This window comes from Camelus ferus, chromosome 5 (assembly GCF_009834535.1).
Source record: "Camelus ferus isolate YT-003-E chromosome 5, BCGSAC_Cfer_1.0, whole genome shotgun sequence".
NCBI classification, from domain to species: Eukaryota; Metazoa; Chordata; class Mammalia; order Artiodactyla; family Camelidae; genus Camelus; species Camelus ferus.
The window spans coordinates 16,877,100-16,895,360 of NC_045700.1; the positions used below are offsets into that span (position 1 = coordinate 16,877,100).

General features: G+C 40.6%; 1 protein-coding gene across 9 annotated transcripts in view; it reads left to right on the forward strand.

Annotated features, from left to right (window-relative positions):
• The first annotated feature begins 14,628 nt into the window (after window positions 1–14,628).
• ACMSD (aminocarboxymuconate semialdehyde decarboxylase) overlaps window positions 14,629–18,261 on the forward strand; it is a 59,278-nt gene continuing 55,645 nt past the window's right edge. For 5 of the 9 annotated variants that reach the window (XR_004319795.1, XR_004319793.1, XR_004319796.1 and 2 more), the window contains exon 1: window positions 14,629–14,860. The gene's annotated coding sequence lies outside the window, so the exon portion shown is untranslated. The remainder of the gene's footprint in view (window positions 14,861–18,261) is intronic. The other 4 variants (XR_004319797.1, XR_004319798.1, XM_032479345.1 and 1 more) reach the window with 3 other exon arrangements.

Below are 18,261 nucleotides of genomic sequence, written 5' to 3' on the forward strand. Positions count from 1 at the left end.
CAAAAGTCCAATTTTGGAAGGCTTGAAAGCTAGAATTTCATCATTGGCAAAAATATTGCTGATTACTTTCTTTAAAGTAACAAATTCATTTGGCTAATTTTCAAGAAACTGTCAGATATCCAAGTCTCAGTAGCCGTAATTTGTCTGACAGTTATTCTTTCAAGTAAAAATGGTACTTCAGGAAAAAGGTGGCTAGTTCAGCTCATAATTCAAGTAATCGCCCAAGTGCTTTCCTCAAGTTACGCGCCCTTCAGTACGTGCAGCCACAGACCTTTGTGCAGATATTCCATTTTCCCTCATAGAATATTAAAAAGATATATAATCAAGAGTCGAGGTTTAATAAAGTAAATCATTTCTACTACTTCATCGAGGACATTCTTAAGTTAAACTGGCTTTTGTTTTTTTAACCGTCTGCATGTAATGGTGAAAATGCAGTCACTGCCAGTGCAGTTCTGCGCCATTGCCTGATTCCTGCGCTAGCAGGGGTTGCATTTTCACCATTACATGCTCGCAGTTAAAAAAAACCAGCTTTACACATCATTGTTTTGGCACTGTCAGTGCACAAAAAACTGAACTCCTCACTGTTGGTGTGTTCTTAGCTTTATTCTCGTCTGTCTTTCAGTCCACGGACATGTGACTCAGTGACACGAGCCTGGAAAAAGTGGGACAAACTATCTGCATGTGAAGTTGAAATGAAGAAATTGAAAAAAAATTTTTTTTAGATATGGGCAGATGCATTTTCTTCATGGAGAGATAAAGCATATGTCTTGAATAAGAACAGACTGTATTACTGATTCACAAAATTTGACAAAATAATGGCCCCAGAGTTCCCAGTTGTCTTTACCACCACTTTCTGTCTAAACGAGACAAGATTTCTTTCCAACTGGGATATGGATGCCATTTTGCAATTAAAAAAAAATTTGTTGGGGGGGTAGTAATTAGCTTTGTTTACTTACTTACTTACTTATTTATTTTGATGGCAGTACTGGGGACTGAACCCAGGACCTCGTGCATGCTAAGCATGCGCTCTACCACTGAGCTATATCCTCTCTCTTAGATATTCTTTCTAAATAATAATAATAATAATAATAATAGTAGTAGTAGTAGTAATAGTAATAATAATAATAATGGCTTTTTTGCATATGCTTTATATTTTTCCCAATTATAACCTAAATATAAATATAAAATACATAAAATATAAAGCAATTACGTAGAAGGTCTACTCTGTGACATAATGTACATGCATAGACAGAGACTCAAGAGCTGAACCAAACACTGCACTTTCATTCTTAGATTCTAGCCGGGGAGATACACAAGGAAAGAGCAAACTATATAACTTTCCACATATAATTACTCTGTCTTGACTCCCCTAACAGCCTGTGTAATAGGTAGTTGTAATAGGCAGAATATGGCTCCCCAAAGAACTCTACATCTTGATCCCCCAAACCTGTGAATACCTTACAGAGCAATATGTGATTAAGTTAAGGATCTTGGGATGGGAAAGCACCCTGGATTATCTGTGTGGGCGCAATGTAATCACAAAGGTCCATATAAGAGGGAGACAGGAGAGGCAGAAGGAGAAGACGTGACAAGGGAAGCAGAGGTCAGAGTGATGCAGGGCCATGGGCCAAGGAATGTGGGAGCCTCGAGATCCTGGAAAAAGCAAGGAAGTAAATTCTTACCCACTGTCTCTGGAAGGAATGCAATCCAGCCAACACCCCCATTTTAGCTCACTGAGATCCACTTGGACTTCTGACCTCTAGAACTGTAAGATAATAAATCTGTGTTGTTTAAAGCAATTAGGTTTGTGGTAGTTTATTACAGCAGCAGGAAACTAATATGGTGGGACATCATTATTGGTCCTATTTAACAGAAGAAAAAAAATGAGTTCAATGTTCACATGACTTAAACCACATGCATTCTGGAGGGAGTGCAAAATGGTATAACCCGCATGGTAGAATAGACACTTTGGCATCATCTATCAAAATTACCGATGCATTTAATCCACTTACCCCAATCCTACAGATATACCTACTTGCATGAAATGGCACATGTTCAAGTTCATTCACAGCAGCACTGTTCACTAGAGCGAAATATCAGAAACAACTGTCTATCTCTAGGGGAGTAATGAAGTCAAATTCACAGCAGGATAGTATACCGCTGAGGAAAAGAATGAGGAAGCTCTCTACATACTGATACAGAAAGCTCTCCAAGATATTGTTAAGTGAAGAAAGCATATATGGGACGCTACCTTTTGTGTATGAAAAGGGAGAAAACAAGGATATACATTTTTATTTGCTTATTTTTGAATAAAGAAATACTGGAAGGATACACCCAAAACTTACAAAAGTGGTTACCTAGGGAAGACAAGGCTGTGTGGAATGAGGTGGATGAAGAGAGGGGTGGGAGAAAGATTTTTCAACATGCATCTTGTTATATCTAATTTTTTTAACTATGTGAATGTGCTACCCTATTTTTTTCTAATTAATTTTAAAATGAATTTAAATAACTTACGGGTCTAAGGCTGCACAATTATAGCAATAAAAGTAAAAACAGCAGGTGGCAGCAGCTACCTCTCACCTGCCAGGCACTTTCAGGTCTTTCTTATTACACCCTTATAATACCCATGTAAGGCAGGGATCATTCTCTTTTTTATAGATGAAGAAACTGAAGCTCAGAGAGGTTGAGACTTGCTTGAGGTCGCTCAGCTTGTACACAGAAGAGCTGACCTCCTAGCGTGGGTCTCTCCAGCTCCAGAGCCCACGCTCTTGGCCACCAGGCTGCGGTGCCTGGAAACGTCTTTGCCTTCCAGCATTAGTGCTGTGAATATTACAACACAGCATATCGCATACAAGTGGTTTGCAGACTAGCATGAGAGCCAAGCTGGCTGAGTCAAGCATGATCATTTAGCCTTTTTTTGGCCAGGCTTTTCCGTGAGGCTTTGGAGATCTTGATTTGGGGACAATTCATTGTTTTTTAATTCTGTAAAATGAGACAGTCAAAGAAGTTTCATCAGTGTGTGCACCATGGGATGACGTTGACAGATTCTTCCCTCCTGCTCCAGGCCAGGATCTGAGTCCCGGTCTCTTAAATTCCCCACCTGTTGTCCAGATCAGACTCTAACAGTTATAGAGTCTGAGGCAAGGGTATGCATGGAGACCTGTGTACCATCATCATGAATATTTATAAGTTACAAGCCAAGCTAAGAAATGGTCAAATAAAATCCATCCAACTTACTTTTACAAATACACCTTCAGAAACATGTGGAAGGCCATGTTTGAATGAAAATGCTTGGGTTCTTAGACGTTCTGTGTCCAAACACGATATTGCAGAGAGCTCTGCCCATGAACTATGCGCTTTATCTTCTCACCCCGAGGTTCCCTCCTGGCCTCAAACTCCCAGCCCATATTTCCAAGCTCCATATTTCCACACAGCCAAATAGCCACTCCTTGGCCATACTTTGGGCCTAGGGGTATCATGCACCCAGGACCCAAGGCAAGACCCACACAGACCCTAGAAGCAGGCTCAGAGCCCTTGGGAATTCTAGGGCCATGGTTTAAATGGTGAGAAGGAGGGCTACATGTGGGCACGACCCCTTGGTCTCTAGGACTCCTCACCCTGCCAGGGGAGCTGAAGTCAGAGGAGAGGCAGAACCAAAGTCCACTAAAGCATGGAGCCCAGAGAAGGGAGACCTCTTTCTCGAGCCCAAAAGAAATACTGCCTTCCCCTAGAAGTGTTCACAGAAGTGGTCCTGGGGGATGGACAACATTCAGAGCTCAAGCCCAAGCAATCACGTACTGAAGACGAGAGAGCAGTAAGGAGAAAGAATCCCAAGGTTTGTAGTACTCTCATGTGCCAGACAACAAGCAGCGGGGGAAAGCAACTAAGTAGACCCAAAATTCCGGTGCAGTGGGGATGTTCTGGACATGTCTAAGCTCAATTTTAAAAGATGAGCAGTTGAGCAATGAAGAAAAATTACCATTTTCCTTTTTGTTGTTAACGTTGTCAAAATATTTAAGCCCCCGCACACACATTTTTCACCTTAGGAATCATTTACTCCTGGTATAATAGTCCATGTCCAGGTTATTTGGACTTGAAGGAGCTGAATGGCCCTCAGGTACCTAAAGTAATGGGGGCTTATTGTAGAGCTGTGATGGATCAGGTTATTAACCGAAGCATCTCTCCCACCACTACAGATGGGGTCCAGCTGGGTCTGCTTAGGCTGGTCCCCACCTCTGTTTTGCTAAATCAGATTTTTTGGATTTTAATTTTTTTTAACTGAAGTGTATAGTCAGTTATAATGTGTCAATTTCTGGTGTAGAGCATAATGTCCCAGTCACGCATATACATACATATATTCAAATTCATATTTTTTCATTAAAGGTCATTACAAGATATTTAATATAGTTCAGATTTTGGGGATTTTGAAACTCAGAATTGGGAGAAAAGGCAACGAAGGAGAAAAACTAGACATCCAAAGGCAAGGGCTTCGGCAGAATTGGGGGCATGGAGTTTTACGTGGGAAAAATGCATTTTTAAAAAATTAAGATGTTTTATTTTGGTCTGTGTATCCCCCTCATGTCTGAGATCTACAAGTTGAAGATTCGCGCTACCATGAAATTACATGTAATTGCTGGGACACGTTCTGTTAGTGGTGACTTGGTAATATGACGAGACCCCATGGGAGAAGGCTTGACAAGCTGGTACATGTGGGAATGAAGATTTGGGAATCTCACAGGGATGTGGGAACACCTATATGAACATATCCACGGTGATCAGAACATAATGCAACAACGTTAGATGTGGTTCAGGATCAAAAGCAGCTTCAACAACCATCATCAACCATCATCATCTATTTCATGACTGTACTTCTATGCCTCTGTCTCTAATTACTCCTGCCACCCCACAAACCAGCCAGGGTTTTCCTCCACCCCTGGCGCCAATGGTCTCATGCCCTGTGTGTGCTGTCCTCTTTCTGTGTGCCTTTTTAGTTTCAGTCACTGTGTGGTCACTAGAGCAGCTTGCAATCTTCTGGCTCTCTCTTCTTCAAAGCAAGCGATACATTTGATTGCGTTTACCTGCTCCACTAGAAGTTAAGCGTGGCCATAAGATATTCTTTGGCCAGTGCTACTGAGCAGAAGTGACACATGTCACTTCCAGGGGAACTTGAAGAGCTAGGATGTGTTTTACCGTGTTCTTTGTGCCACGGTGGCCAGGAGGTTCCAGACAGTGGCTGGTCCAACAGCCTGGGTCTCAGAGTGAGGAAACTGACAGTGTGGAGCGGAACACCCAGCCAACCTATGACGAGCACATGGTCAAAACAACAAAGAAACCTGTGAGTTTCCTTCAACCACTGAGCTCTGGAGCTTGTTTGTTACTGCAGCAGAAGCTAACCCAATAATTCTCAAAGTGTGGTCCCTGAATCAAAAGCAGCAGCATCACCTAGAAATTTGTTGGAAATGCAAGTTCTTAGGTTCCAGCCCAGACCTACTGAATAGGAAACTCTCAAGTGGGGCCCAGCAATCTGTGTTTTAATAAGCTCTGCCAATTATTCTAGTGCTCACTAAAGTTTGAGAGCCACTGACCTAACCTATCCCGATTGATTCTGCTTCCTTTATCAATCATCTGGCACTCTGTATCCAGAAATAAAAAGCACACAGACTCTGTCTGGTCTAACTGAATGACTGTCATCCTACCGGGCAGAACTCTTGCACCATGATACCTCATAGGCCATTGTCCAGACTCTAAACTGATTGTTGGGCTGTGTGCCTCCCTCAGGTGCGGTCAGCCCGGGCCCCAGTGGACATAGTATGGAGGAGGGTAGGGAGGGGTCACTGATATAGAGCATGGCTACATCACCTGCATGGCCTGTATCACCACCGAGAGTTGTCCAGGCAGCATTGGACAAGGGTATAGTAGTTCAAAAGGGGCTGTAGATGTAGCATGAATGTTCTCCTCTATAAATTATAACAAAATTGAAGACTTCAGAGGAGTTGTGATGGACTGACCTGTCTTAACAATCATTTCCCATTCTCCTCTTTCCTGTTTTAGTTTGCCTTCTGCCAACCTCAGCTGACAGAGCTTTACAGCTTAAACTTTCTAAGGTTGAGCCCAGTGTTTCTAAATGTTGGTGCACATTAGAATCACCTGGGGAACTTTTAAAACTACCAGACCTTTTAATTCTGAATCTGATTTGGGGATGCGGACGGTTGGGATTTGCCAGATTTAGCAAGTAAAAATACAGGTGGAACAGTTACATTTGAATTTCAGATAAATAATGAATTTTTTAGCATAAGTATGCCCCATGCAATATTTGAGAAATACTTATACGAAAAATATGATTTGTTGTTTATAAATTTAAATTTAATCAGGCCTCCATGGACAGGGGAAGCAGGGACAGGGCAAGGGTTGGGGGGCAGTTAGATCAATATTTTTAAAGCTCTCCTAGTGACTACCATTTGCGGTTTAAGATTGAGAATCTCTGGTTTTGCCCAACCCATTCTCAACCCTAGAGGATGAAGTTATTATTTTCTATCATCAGAGCTCCAAGTCAGTCTAGAGTGGAATTCATTCTTTTTTAAACACAATTCAAGTGATGGATTTCAGTCATTTATTTCTGCTTCTCCCATCATCGCAATATAGAAGTGTGCGGTGATTGACAACGCCAGCATTGTCATTCTGAGTGAATAGCACATAATCCCCCATTATGTAAATGCCTACCACCTCACTTCTGAATTAGGCATCAATTATGAATGAAGAGGCAATACTGAATGAAGAGGCTTAAGAGAGGAGAACTGATCTCTGATTCAAAGCCATTATAAAAAAAAAAGATGAATAAATTCAAGTGTTCCACTAGCTTTTAGAATGACACTCATAAATCTAATTTAGAGTGAGCCAATCACTTTTCCTGAGTTCCAGTAAGCACAGCTCTCCATGAGCATAGAATCTGATTAGGTTACTCTGATCTGCCAAAAGGTGAAGTAATCAGATGGGCTCCTGGACTGAATCGTAATTCTTGGTTCCTACAGTTCATTTAAAAAATAGTTCAGAAAAAAAAAAGTTCAGGGGTGACTGGACCAGAATTTATGTGGCTATGGGACTACTGACTCAATCAGTGAAGCAAACGGGTAAGCGAAGTCATGTTTATACTATCAGAGTGAGATAGAACATTGGAAAACCTATTTGAAAACTGCTTAGAGAAGGCAAACCATTGTGATTCATGGTCAAAGATGACTTAGTTACAGTGACTTGAGAACACTGACAATGTGACACATCATAAGTTATTTTAAAATATATTTTTATAAACCTTTCCAATGACCAGACTACTGTAACTTCATTATGAAATATTTTGAAAATATAGATTAAAAAAATTCAGAATCTCACTACTCTAACAGAATCACAGTGTGTATTTACAGCTAGCTGCGTTTTTCTCCTAGACTAAAAAATTCTTTTCTGTGTTTTCAAGCGGTTGCCATTAAACATTCCTAAAGTCCAAGTCCACTGGAGCCGTGATGCTGCTGTTCATCACCTAGCAGGCACCTCAAGTGCCATTTTAAAGCTGTTCCTTTCCTTCCTTTCTTCCTTTTCTTTTTAAACCTCTAACCCTGACTCAGAAAGACCATAGATATTACCAACTCTTGATGGTCGAGGTTTCAGTTTAACACATCATGGCCCCCTCGTACCCTTTCCTCTCTCCTTTCACCCTCAAAAAGAGAGAACATCCCTTTTCTCCAAAGCTAACCCTCTACCTGCCCTCTAGTCTTCATCACTTCTGTCCCCCTGAACTAACCCTCCACCTAAACTTCAGACTCCATTGCTATATCCCTCTGCAGGTAGCTCACATCCATAGATAAAATGAGCCTACATATGATATGATCATATGATAATACGATCACATGATAATTGGTAATATCGCCTATATAACATGGGGTTATCAGTCCCCCATCCCCCACCAAAACTTCCTCACCCATATAATAACACCTGGAATTCCTAGTGGAGCTTGCAAAAATTTGTATAAATGTATGTAAAATGTAATTTTCTCTGCTTTTCTATAATCTCTCTCAATCATTAATACAAATCCTTATGCCACCAGATGGCAGAAACTTATTCATGGTCATTTCAGGATTGCCCTTACCCACACATTTTCCTTGAGGTTTTGTCTAAATTCTGGAGGGCTTCTATGATAACAGTAATATAAAAAACAATGACAGCTTCATGTACCACTTACTCTATACCAGGCGTTGTTTTATATGCCTTTCATGTCTTAACTCATCTGATTCTTACAGTAACCCAAGGTAGGTTTTATTAATGTCCTATTTGATATACGAGGAGATGAGTACAAAGAGAATTAAGTCGTTTGCTCAAGAAAACAAATTTTGTAACTCTGTGTTATAGCCTGTGCTCTAAACCATCACCCCAGACCCTCCTTACTCTCTTTTATAGCCTAAGGCACTAGCATGTGGAGGTGGTATTACTGAACTGAACTTGGATCTGCTCTACTCACCTGCCATGTGGCAAAGCCAATCTAGTGACATTGGGTTGTGGTGAAGGAAAGTACAGAATCTACTGGAGGTCGTCAAACAAGGAGAACAGGCAGCTAACAATCAAGAGACCCAAACTCCCTGATGGCTTTCAGGAAAGAGTTTTTAAAGGCAAAATTTAGGGATGAGTTTTGACTTTCTTCTAATTGGTTGGTGGTGAGGTAACAGAAGGGTGATATTTTCATCATCAACCTTTTGGTTCCAACCCATCTGGGGTCTATATGCCTGTGGACACATGCAGTCACCATCCTCCACCTGGGGAGGGTGGTCATAGTTCCCATAGAACAACTCAAGCTATGTGTCAAATTGTTATGTACATCCCTTGAGGAGAAACCAGGACTCTGCTTCATGGCTGAACTGTTGTTGAAACTGTCGTTACTTTTCTTGCTTGACTGCCTTTCCTTTGTTTCTGCCTTCTCTCACTTCCCTAAATAGCAAACTGTTTGAATCTGCTCTTTGAAATCCAGGGAAGGCCTAGGAAACTAAATCTTTTTCTACAAGCAAGAAACAGAGGACACAGAGGGGCTTTTGTCTACAGGCGTGTCCCACAGGGTCCTGCTTGGTTTCAATCCATGCTTTTCTTTGACACTCCTTAATCCTGAGGGGAACAGGGACAGGACAAGCAAGGGAACAAAGCTCTGGATAGAGAGGTTAATCATAAACTCAGCAGGGGAACTCGGTTTTAGTGGGATTTAGTTTCAGTGGCTATCTCATTTGGGTCACTGTCTGTGTTGGCATTTACTGAAGCATCTTCCTCCCACCAGCAACACACAAAGGTGCTTGCTGACTGATCCCTCACCCCAAGGCCCCTCCGTGACTGACATGCTTTCAGCTACTTCGACCCTCCCCTTGGGATCACTGCAGTTCTCTTGCCTTGCTGAGCCCTGGGCACTCTGCTTACCTATGTAAAACCTTCTCTGTCCAGGTACAACATTCAACCACATTTCCTTGCCACCTTCCCAGGCACTGCCTGGGAATCAAGGCACATGTCCCCTCTACTACCAGATCAAGATCTCACAACCTACCTGGGATTCTGCCCCCGCCCTTCGCCCCCCACTCCCAGGCTTGGCCACAGAAGGCAGGGCATAGGGATGACCTCCCAGGGGGAGGTCAACACACTCCCCTCCTCCTCTGACTCCCCTCTGCCTGGTCTGGGAGGTCTTTATTTAGTCGTGGGTGGGTGAAAACTTGATCTCAATCCTCTAGAAATCTATGGTGGAAAGTCAACCACTGACACTGAGACCTTTAAAACTCAAAATCCAAGAGCTGGCTTCTGTTTTTACCCTCGAACATCTCGTTTTCCAAATATAAAAAGTGCCAGAGAGTTCACAGAAATACTAGAAATGACACCTGTTGCAGCAAGATATTGAATAAAGGCTGAAACCTTTCACATACTGTGAAGCTTAGCTAGAAATATTCCAAAAAAATACATTTTATCCACCTATTCATGTTTATCTATGTATTCATTAATTAGTTCATCAAATATTTATGATACATTTATAAAGCACTATTTGTCAAGGTTCTCCAGAGAAACAGAACTAATGAGATGTGTATATAAATAGAGAGAGAGATTTATTTTAAGGAATTAGTTCATTTGATTGTGGAGGCTGGCAAATCCAAAATCTGTAAGGTAGGCCAACAGGTTAGAGACCCAGGGAAGAGCTGACACTGCAGTTCAAGTCTGAAGGCCATCTGCCGGCAGAATTTCCTGCTCATCCAGGGTGTCAGTCTTTTCATATTAAGACCTTCAAATGATTTAGAAGGGCCCACCCACATTACAGAGGATAACCTGCTTTACTCAAAGACTGTTGATTCAAATGTTAATCCCATCCGGAAAAAAAACAAAAACAAACCTTCACAAAAACATCTAAAATAGCGTTCAAACAAATATCTGGACACTGTGGCCCAAACAAGTTAACACATAAGATTAACCATCTCAAGCACCTACTCAGTTGCTTTTCACTGAGGTTTTAACAGATAAGACACAGTCCTTGGCCCTGTGGTATTTTCTCAAAAATTCAATAATTGACCAGTTCCCCAGTGTAGACAAATTCAAACTCAAGTGCAAAAGGCTAAAACCAGCTCCTTTTCAAATAGCAAGTAGGGATAAGAAAGAAAAAAGGTAAAGAGGCTTCTGGGTGCCTAAATCATCACAAATACATCATTGGTAGAAATATGGGTGCTAATGGCACTGCTGGTGAGGACTCAGAAGGAAATGAGGAACATGCTAGAAAGTGGAGGAGAGGGGATCCTTGTCATGCAGTGGCAGAAAACTTGTCTCAATTGCGTGTCCCACAGTTATGTGGAAATCAGAACTTACAAGTGATAAAATTGGATATTTAGCTTAGGAGATTTCCAAGCAAAGCATTAAAGGTTCATCCTAGTTCCTTCTTGCTGCTTATAGTAAAATGCAAGAGGAAAAAAATAGATTGAAAAAGTGGCAAGAAAAAAGGAACCAGGACTCATTGATTTAGGAAATCCTCAGCTTATCCAGATTGCAAAAGATATTAAAATTAGGAGATTCATTGGTAGGAGGTCATGCCTTGGAGAGGAAAGCCAAGAGTATATAGCTGGGCAACCTTTTGTTAGTGCCATAACTCCTTAAAATAGGCATCATTATTATTATTATAAATATCATTTAGATTTATTTATATGATTACCAGTTTCTTTGCTCCCCACTAAATTTTACATTTCAGACATCCTTTTTAGAGTCATTTTTTCCTCCTTTCTGGAGTGTATCATTAGAAATTCCTTTGGTCAACTAATCTTCGACAAAGGAGGTAAGAATATACAATGGAATAAAGACAGTCTCTCCAGCAAATGGTGTTGGGAAAACTGGACAGCAGCATGTAAAGCAATGAAACTAGAACACTCCCTTACACCATATACAAAAATCAACTCAAAATGGATCAAAGACTTAAACATAAGACAAGATACAATAAACCTCCTAGAGGAAAACATAGGCAAAACATTATCTGACATACATCTCAAAAATTTTCTCCTAGTAGAAATAAAAGCAAGAATAAACAAATGGGACCTAATGAAACTTACAAGCTTCTGCACAGCAAAGGAAACCATAAGTAAAACAAAAAGACAACCTACGGAATGGGAAAAAATTTTTGCAAATGAAACCGACAAAGGCTTGATCTCCAGAATATATAAGCAGCTCATATGACTCAATAAGAAAAAAATAAACAACCCAATCCAAAAATGGGCAGAAGACCTAAACAAGCAATTCTCCAAGGAAGACATACAAATGATCAATAGGCACATGAAAAAATGCTCAATATCACTAATTATCAGAGAAATGCAAATCAAAACTACAATGAGGTATCACCTCACACCAGTCAGAATGGCCGTCATTCAAAAATCCACAAAAGACAAATGCTGGAGAGGCTGTGGAGAAAGGGGAACCCTCCTACACTGCTGGTGGGAATGCAGTTTGGTGCAGCCACTGTGGAAAACAGCATGGAGATTCCTCAAAAGACTAGGAATAGACTTACCGTATGACCCAGGAATTCCGCTCCTGGGCTTATATCCAGAAGGAATCCCACTTCAGGATGACACCTGCACCCCAATGTTCATAGCAGCACTATTTACAATAGCCAGGACATGGAAACAGCCTAAATGTCCATCAGCAGATGACTGGATAAAGAAGATGTGGTATATTTATACAATAGAATACTACTCAGCCATAAAAACCAACAACATAACGCCATTTGCAGCAACATGGATGCTCCTGGAGAATGTCATTCTAAGTGAAGTAAGCCAGAAGGAGAAAGAAAAATACCATATGAGATCGCTCATATGTGGAATCTAAAAAACAAAAACAAAAACAAAAACAAACGAACAAACAAACAAGCGTAAACACAGGACAGAAATAGACTCATAGACACAGAATACAGACTTGTGGTTGCCAGGGGGGCGGAGGGTGGGAAGGGATAGACTGGAATTTCAAAATTGTAGAATAGATAAACAAGATTATACTGTATAGCACAGGGAATCACAGAGGAAAAAATGTGATAATGAGTGGGTGTATGTCCATGTATGACTGAAAAATTGTGCTGAACACTAGAATTTGACACAACATTGTAAAATGAGTATAAATCAACAAAAAATGTTTAAAAAAAAAAAGCCAACAGAGGCACAAGGGAAAAAAGAAAAAAGAAATTCCTTAAGTGAGTTTCTCTTGGTAGCAAACTCAGTTTTTATCTGAAAATTTCTTTACTTCCACTTCATTGTTAAAACAAAATTTTAACAGTTCCAAGTGGACAGTTAATGCCTCTCAGCCTTTTGAACATATTAATTGTCCAATGGATCCCATCCTTACTGTGAGAAGTTGGCATTCAGTCTAACTGATGAGTTTTGAAGGCATTCTCTTTTTCACTCTTAGCAGTTTACTGAATCTAATCTTTATTGTTGGTATTCTGTAGTTTCACTAGAAGGTTTCTAGAAGGGAGTTCTTTTTGTTAATCCTTCTTGACATGGGTTTTGATTCCTAGATCTGTTGGCTCATCAGGTCTGGAAATTTTGCAGCTATTATCTCTTGGAATATCTCTCCTCCAATTTCTCTCTCCTCTCTTTTAGCACTCCAAATAGACTCCTTTTAGACTTTCTCATTCTACCCTTTGTACTTGGTGACACTCTTATATGTGCTCAGTCCCCTTGTTTCTCTGTGTAAATCTCTCTTCCAATTCATTAATGACAGAGTCTCAGCTGTGTACAAGCCCATGGCATGATCACCCACTCCTCTCTAGGGTACTAATTTTCAAAGTTCCAGGATTCTGAATCCACACTGCCTGGGTTCAGATTCTGGCTCTACCACTTACTCTTGCATGACAATGGACAAGTGACCCAATTTCTCTGTGCTCAGCTTCTTCTTCCATCAAATGATGGTTGGTAATAGCTCCTCTCATAGGACTGTTATGAGGAATAAACAAATTGATATGAATAAAATGCTTGGAAGTGCTCTAAAGCTGCTTTCACTTACTTTGAGTACTGACATGTGCCTCCATGTTAGCTGAAGGCTCGCTCATTTGTTTTAGCTCACTGAACTTAAAAAAAAAAATGATCTTGAGGATTTCCTGTATTTTCTTCCAAGCTGGGTAAGCATTTAAACATATGTTCGTTAAAATTTACTCAGGATCTAGTTGAAAAGAACATTTGTTAAAATTTGTCTAGATTCTAGTTGAATAGCCTAGTAGGAAGGCTTTTCTTTAACTACTTAGTTTGTACATTGCGAAGATTGAGCTGGAGAAAGCATTCCAAAGCAGGTTCAAGGCTTTGCTAGGGCCCTTGGGTCTTTCCAATATTCTAAGCTTTCCTAGAACAGGAAAGGGCAAACAGAACAATAAAGGGCTGCTTTGTTCCAAGCTCTCTTTAGAAGCATGACCATGAGCCTCCCTTTATGCCCCAGTGGAAGCCCTCCCCAAACTGCTCTGACAACCCTTGGTGTAAAAAGCCACTCTCTACTTCTCCCTACACTTACGCTGTGTACAAGTATCTATAACAATGTATGTAACCATATTATCTCTTATTTAACCTTATATTCTCTGCACATAGTAGTTCTGCACATAGTAAAAGTTTGTTAAATGCATGAATGAACGAGTGAAAGAAAAGGCAATGGAGGAGACAACATACATGAAGTATGAGTTCTTCCTATGATTTAGAAATAAAGATGAAACTTCCCTCACAACTTTCAACATACTAAATCCTCATGAACAAGCCAATTGCTAAGTATGTTTAAAGACCTAGAGATAACTATCATACAAAAAGCAAAAGCACTACAATTGGCTGTTTCTGGGGAATGAAATCAAGACTAAAGAGAGGTGAGTCAGAAATCTATGATTTTTCTTTAAAAGTCTTCTGATATTTGATCTTAAACTATGTATATCTTGATTAAAAAGTATTTAAAAACAGAGATGAGTCAGTTTTGGACTTGCTGTAACTCAAAAGCAGCCTGCAGTATGTTTGACCTCATGGGCTTTTAGACAGTCCCTTTTTTTTTTTTCTCTTTAAATTTTGTACCCAAAGTCCTGATGACCAAAGAGTTGTTGACCCAAAGCCAAGCTGGCAAATAAACAGAACTGTGGACTTTAAGAAGGCAGTTCCAGCAGACCTAGACCAGCTAAGCAGGCCTGCTGAGTGGTGCCTGAAGGCAGCCAGAAAGGCACTAAGTAAATCAACGAACTCCATGGTTTTCCTGAAGACCTCTTGATATCAAAATTTCTTTCCTTACATGCGTCTCCTCTGATCCTGTGGAGATGAAAATTGACATCCACAGTCATATTCTACCAAAAGAATGGCCAGATCTAAAGAAGGTAATGATGACTAATTTGCTGAATTATTTCTAGAACTGCTCCAGGGTCAGTGCCTCTGTTATAGACCTATGTCTTCTTTGGGGAATTAGAAGTCAAGTTTCTTTGCTTTAAAAGTGACTTTAAGCTATTTGGTAGCTCTGATTTCCTAGTTTTTAAAGTTGACTTCCTATTTATTTTGAAAGGACATTGATAAAAGACGTAGGTGCTCTCTCAAATCTCCTTTCCCTCCTCAAATGAAGGATTCTTTAAAATTTCTGGACAATGTAAGTCAAGCAGTTTTACTTCCATTTAAGTCATATATTCAGCTGCTGGGGCGATATGTGCCAACTATAGATTTTAAAGTTAAAGTTTCAAGTAAGAGACTATTAAAAATGGAATGTGATAGGTTTCCAGGACTTCTAAAACAGCTCCCTTCCAAAATGTTTAAAATAAGTTTTAGAAGCACCAAATGATAGCTTTGTGGAATTTTTTTTAGTCTATTTTAGAACACTGTCTGAACCTTTCCTTTTTGATGTTCTTTAAGCTGTAAATCCTTGTTATGAACTAGAGAGTAGGAACATCCAAAAAAAAAAAAAACTATAAGAAATGACATGAAGCCTTTGCACAATGAGTGCCTCTAAAGACTGTTCTCTGTGTTTCTCAAAAGATGAAAATTTCCCTTCGTCATTAGGAACTGTTAAATGAGTACTGAAAAAGGAAGGTAGGGGACAGGAAAGAAATTTAAAATTGGTTCAAGTTTTGTTCAGGCTAAGTATCAGATTTTACCCAATCTTCAGCCTTCGCTGGTACTTTTACCCTACTGATAATGTTTCATCTTTTTTATTTCAAGGGAGGAAAACTGCATTAACCCAAACCGTAATTAAAATGTGGTTTCTTGTTTCATGGTGCAAGTAGATGAAACTATTTTCTGTCTCCTAGAAGAATGTTCATCTTAAGTGTTTCTGTGTCCATTGGTATTTTAGTTAAGATGGGTAGTAAACACTGAAGGTCAAAAAATACAAACAATGCTAAGCCATCCTTGAAAGGCTTTCCTATTACAGCTTATGATAAGAGCCAACCCTATCAAACTAACCCCTCCAAGAGGAGCCTACATGTCTACGTGAGAACTTGCTGTTCTGAATGTTGTTGTCCTTATATTTTATTAACCCGTAGACACCAGTTCACAATGTTAGTGATGAACACCCAAAGCAGCCCAAAAAGGTGCCTCTTCTTTGCTGAAGGGAGAAAACTTTCTACCCAGTATCCTGGGTCACAACCCCATCTCCCAGTACTTACATCCCACCAGAAAGAAGCCTGCCTCCAGTCTGAGCAGAGAACTGGTCACCAAGAGCTGACAATTTCTAGGTGCCCTACCCTATGCAGGGCCCTGAAGACATTGTTAAAACTGCCCTGGGAAGCTCCAGGACACAGAGCACTGGGGAGGCTACAGCCATAAATGGGTGCTCCGGAGACCTCCCAAGCACAATTTCCACTGGTTCCTGACCCGCCATACCCTTCCTATCTTCTAGTTATGCTTCAAAAGACAGGAAGGGCGTTTCATACCCATAAAGCAGGCTTTTATCTAGCAATCTCACATGCTGCAAGCAGATAACTGATATACTAAATGATGATGATGATGACAGTAATAATAATCATAATACTCATACTTTCAGAGGGCAATATATACATGTCAGTTGAGTCACATAAAATCTTGTGAATTGCAAATGGGATTTGTATCATTAACCCTGCTGGACAAATGAGGTCCCTGGGACTCAGAAACAAGCCTAGACACCCAGAGCTATGTGGGGCTGTGGTGGCTCCCCCACAGCTCTACCCCCACACCCACCTTGAGAGCGGGTCCAGGAGCACATCGCTGTAAGGCTGCTGCTGTAAGGGATGTGCCACCCCTTACTGCTTCCCTCTGCCCTCCAGCGCCTCCCTGGACATCAGCACACTCCCCAACTCCCCACACTCTCATAAACCCACTGAGAATTTCCTCACGGGGTCACTGAAACCTGGCTTCCAACTGGCAGGTCAAGCAATGGGATCTGTTAGCGGTAGAAGTTTCCATTTGAGTGCAGACAAATCAGTGCTGAAACAACTAACAGAAAACAGTTCCTGTGTTTTCAAATGGGATGGGGTGAGATAAATAACATACATCTAAATGGTGCCGGGATCCTTATCTTTCTCTCTCTCCCGCTATTTCCAGTCTATACAATCAGAGTAAAGTGAGTATTACAGTGACATTAGTTAACTAGATATTCCTTGGTGTTCATATCATTCAATAGCTAAAGCAGATTTTCCTTTGTCTTTAGTTAATTTCTTGGTGGGTAAAATATTATTTCAAAACATCAATCTCTGATCTTTTCTCACCATTTTTTCCAACTTTCCAATAAAAGAATGCAAAGAATAAGCCAGTCTTGGTTTTATTTTAGAAGATGAAGCACCTTTGGAAGAACTAGTATCTCTTTTCAAACCTGCCTTTCCTTATTAAATATTAATAGACACACTTCAATAATCTTGACCTCCTTATGCAGTGAAGAAACAGAAAAGCAGAATCAATAGGCTGGGGTTGATGATTAATGATTACAAAGGACTGGGAGTTGAGAAATGTTTCCATTTTCACTTTCTAATAATTATTTTAGTCAGAGTTACACTTAAGCTCCTGGGGGTGGGGCTCTATCTGATATAGAACGGGAGCAGATTCAGGGGGCATTCAATTAAATTGTTTCTGATGAATCAAGACCCACACTCTGGCCCAAGAAACCATGGTGAAAGTTGTTTCAGGCTGATCTGCAATGAGATTATTCATAATAACAAGGATGATAATAAGGTTACAGACTTTCCCATCATCAAGACTTCACTGCCCACCTACTATGTGCCAGACAGTAGGGCTTGCAAAGATTCTTCTAACTTTATTTTATTTTTTTAGTATAAACAAAGTTTATTCTAAGAAGAGCAACTCACTGAGAGATAAAATGTCAAACATTTTCAGACAGTAAATACCTCCTGGCATATGATCTGACAGAAACTATTCCCAGGGTCATAAATTTCAGCCCCCTGGCTTGGTTCAACCTAGGATGAGAGCTGAGGGTCTGTGTGGAGCTCAGACCTGGAGCAGAATAAAGTTGCCCCAAATAGGTTAGTTCTTTGCAAAGGCTCAGGGGAAGCACAAAGTCTTCCGAAGAGTTCCAAGTGCTTTCTAAGAAAGGGGAGGGATGGAACACAGAGCAACAAAGGGCTCCTTCCTTCACAGCGCTCCTTACTGTCTGATCCCAGGATATGCCTGATTTCACGACCTAAGGATGAAATAGGCTGTCACCACCATGCCACCCCCTCTGCCATTACCACCAGCCACTACCACCATCACCATTATTGGTACCACCACTGCCACCAAACTCACAACCACAACCATCACCGCT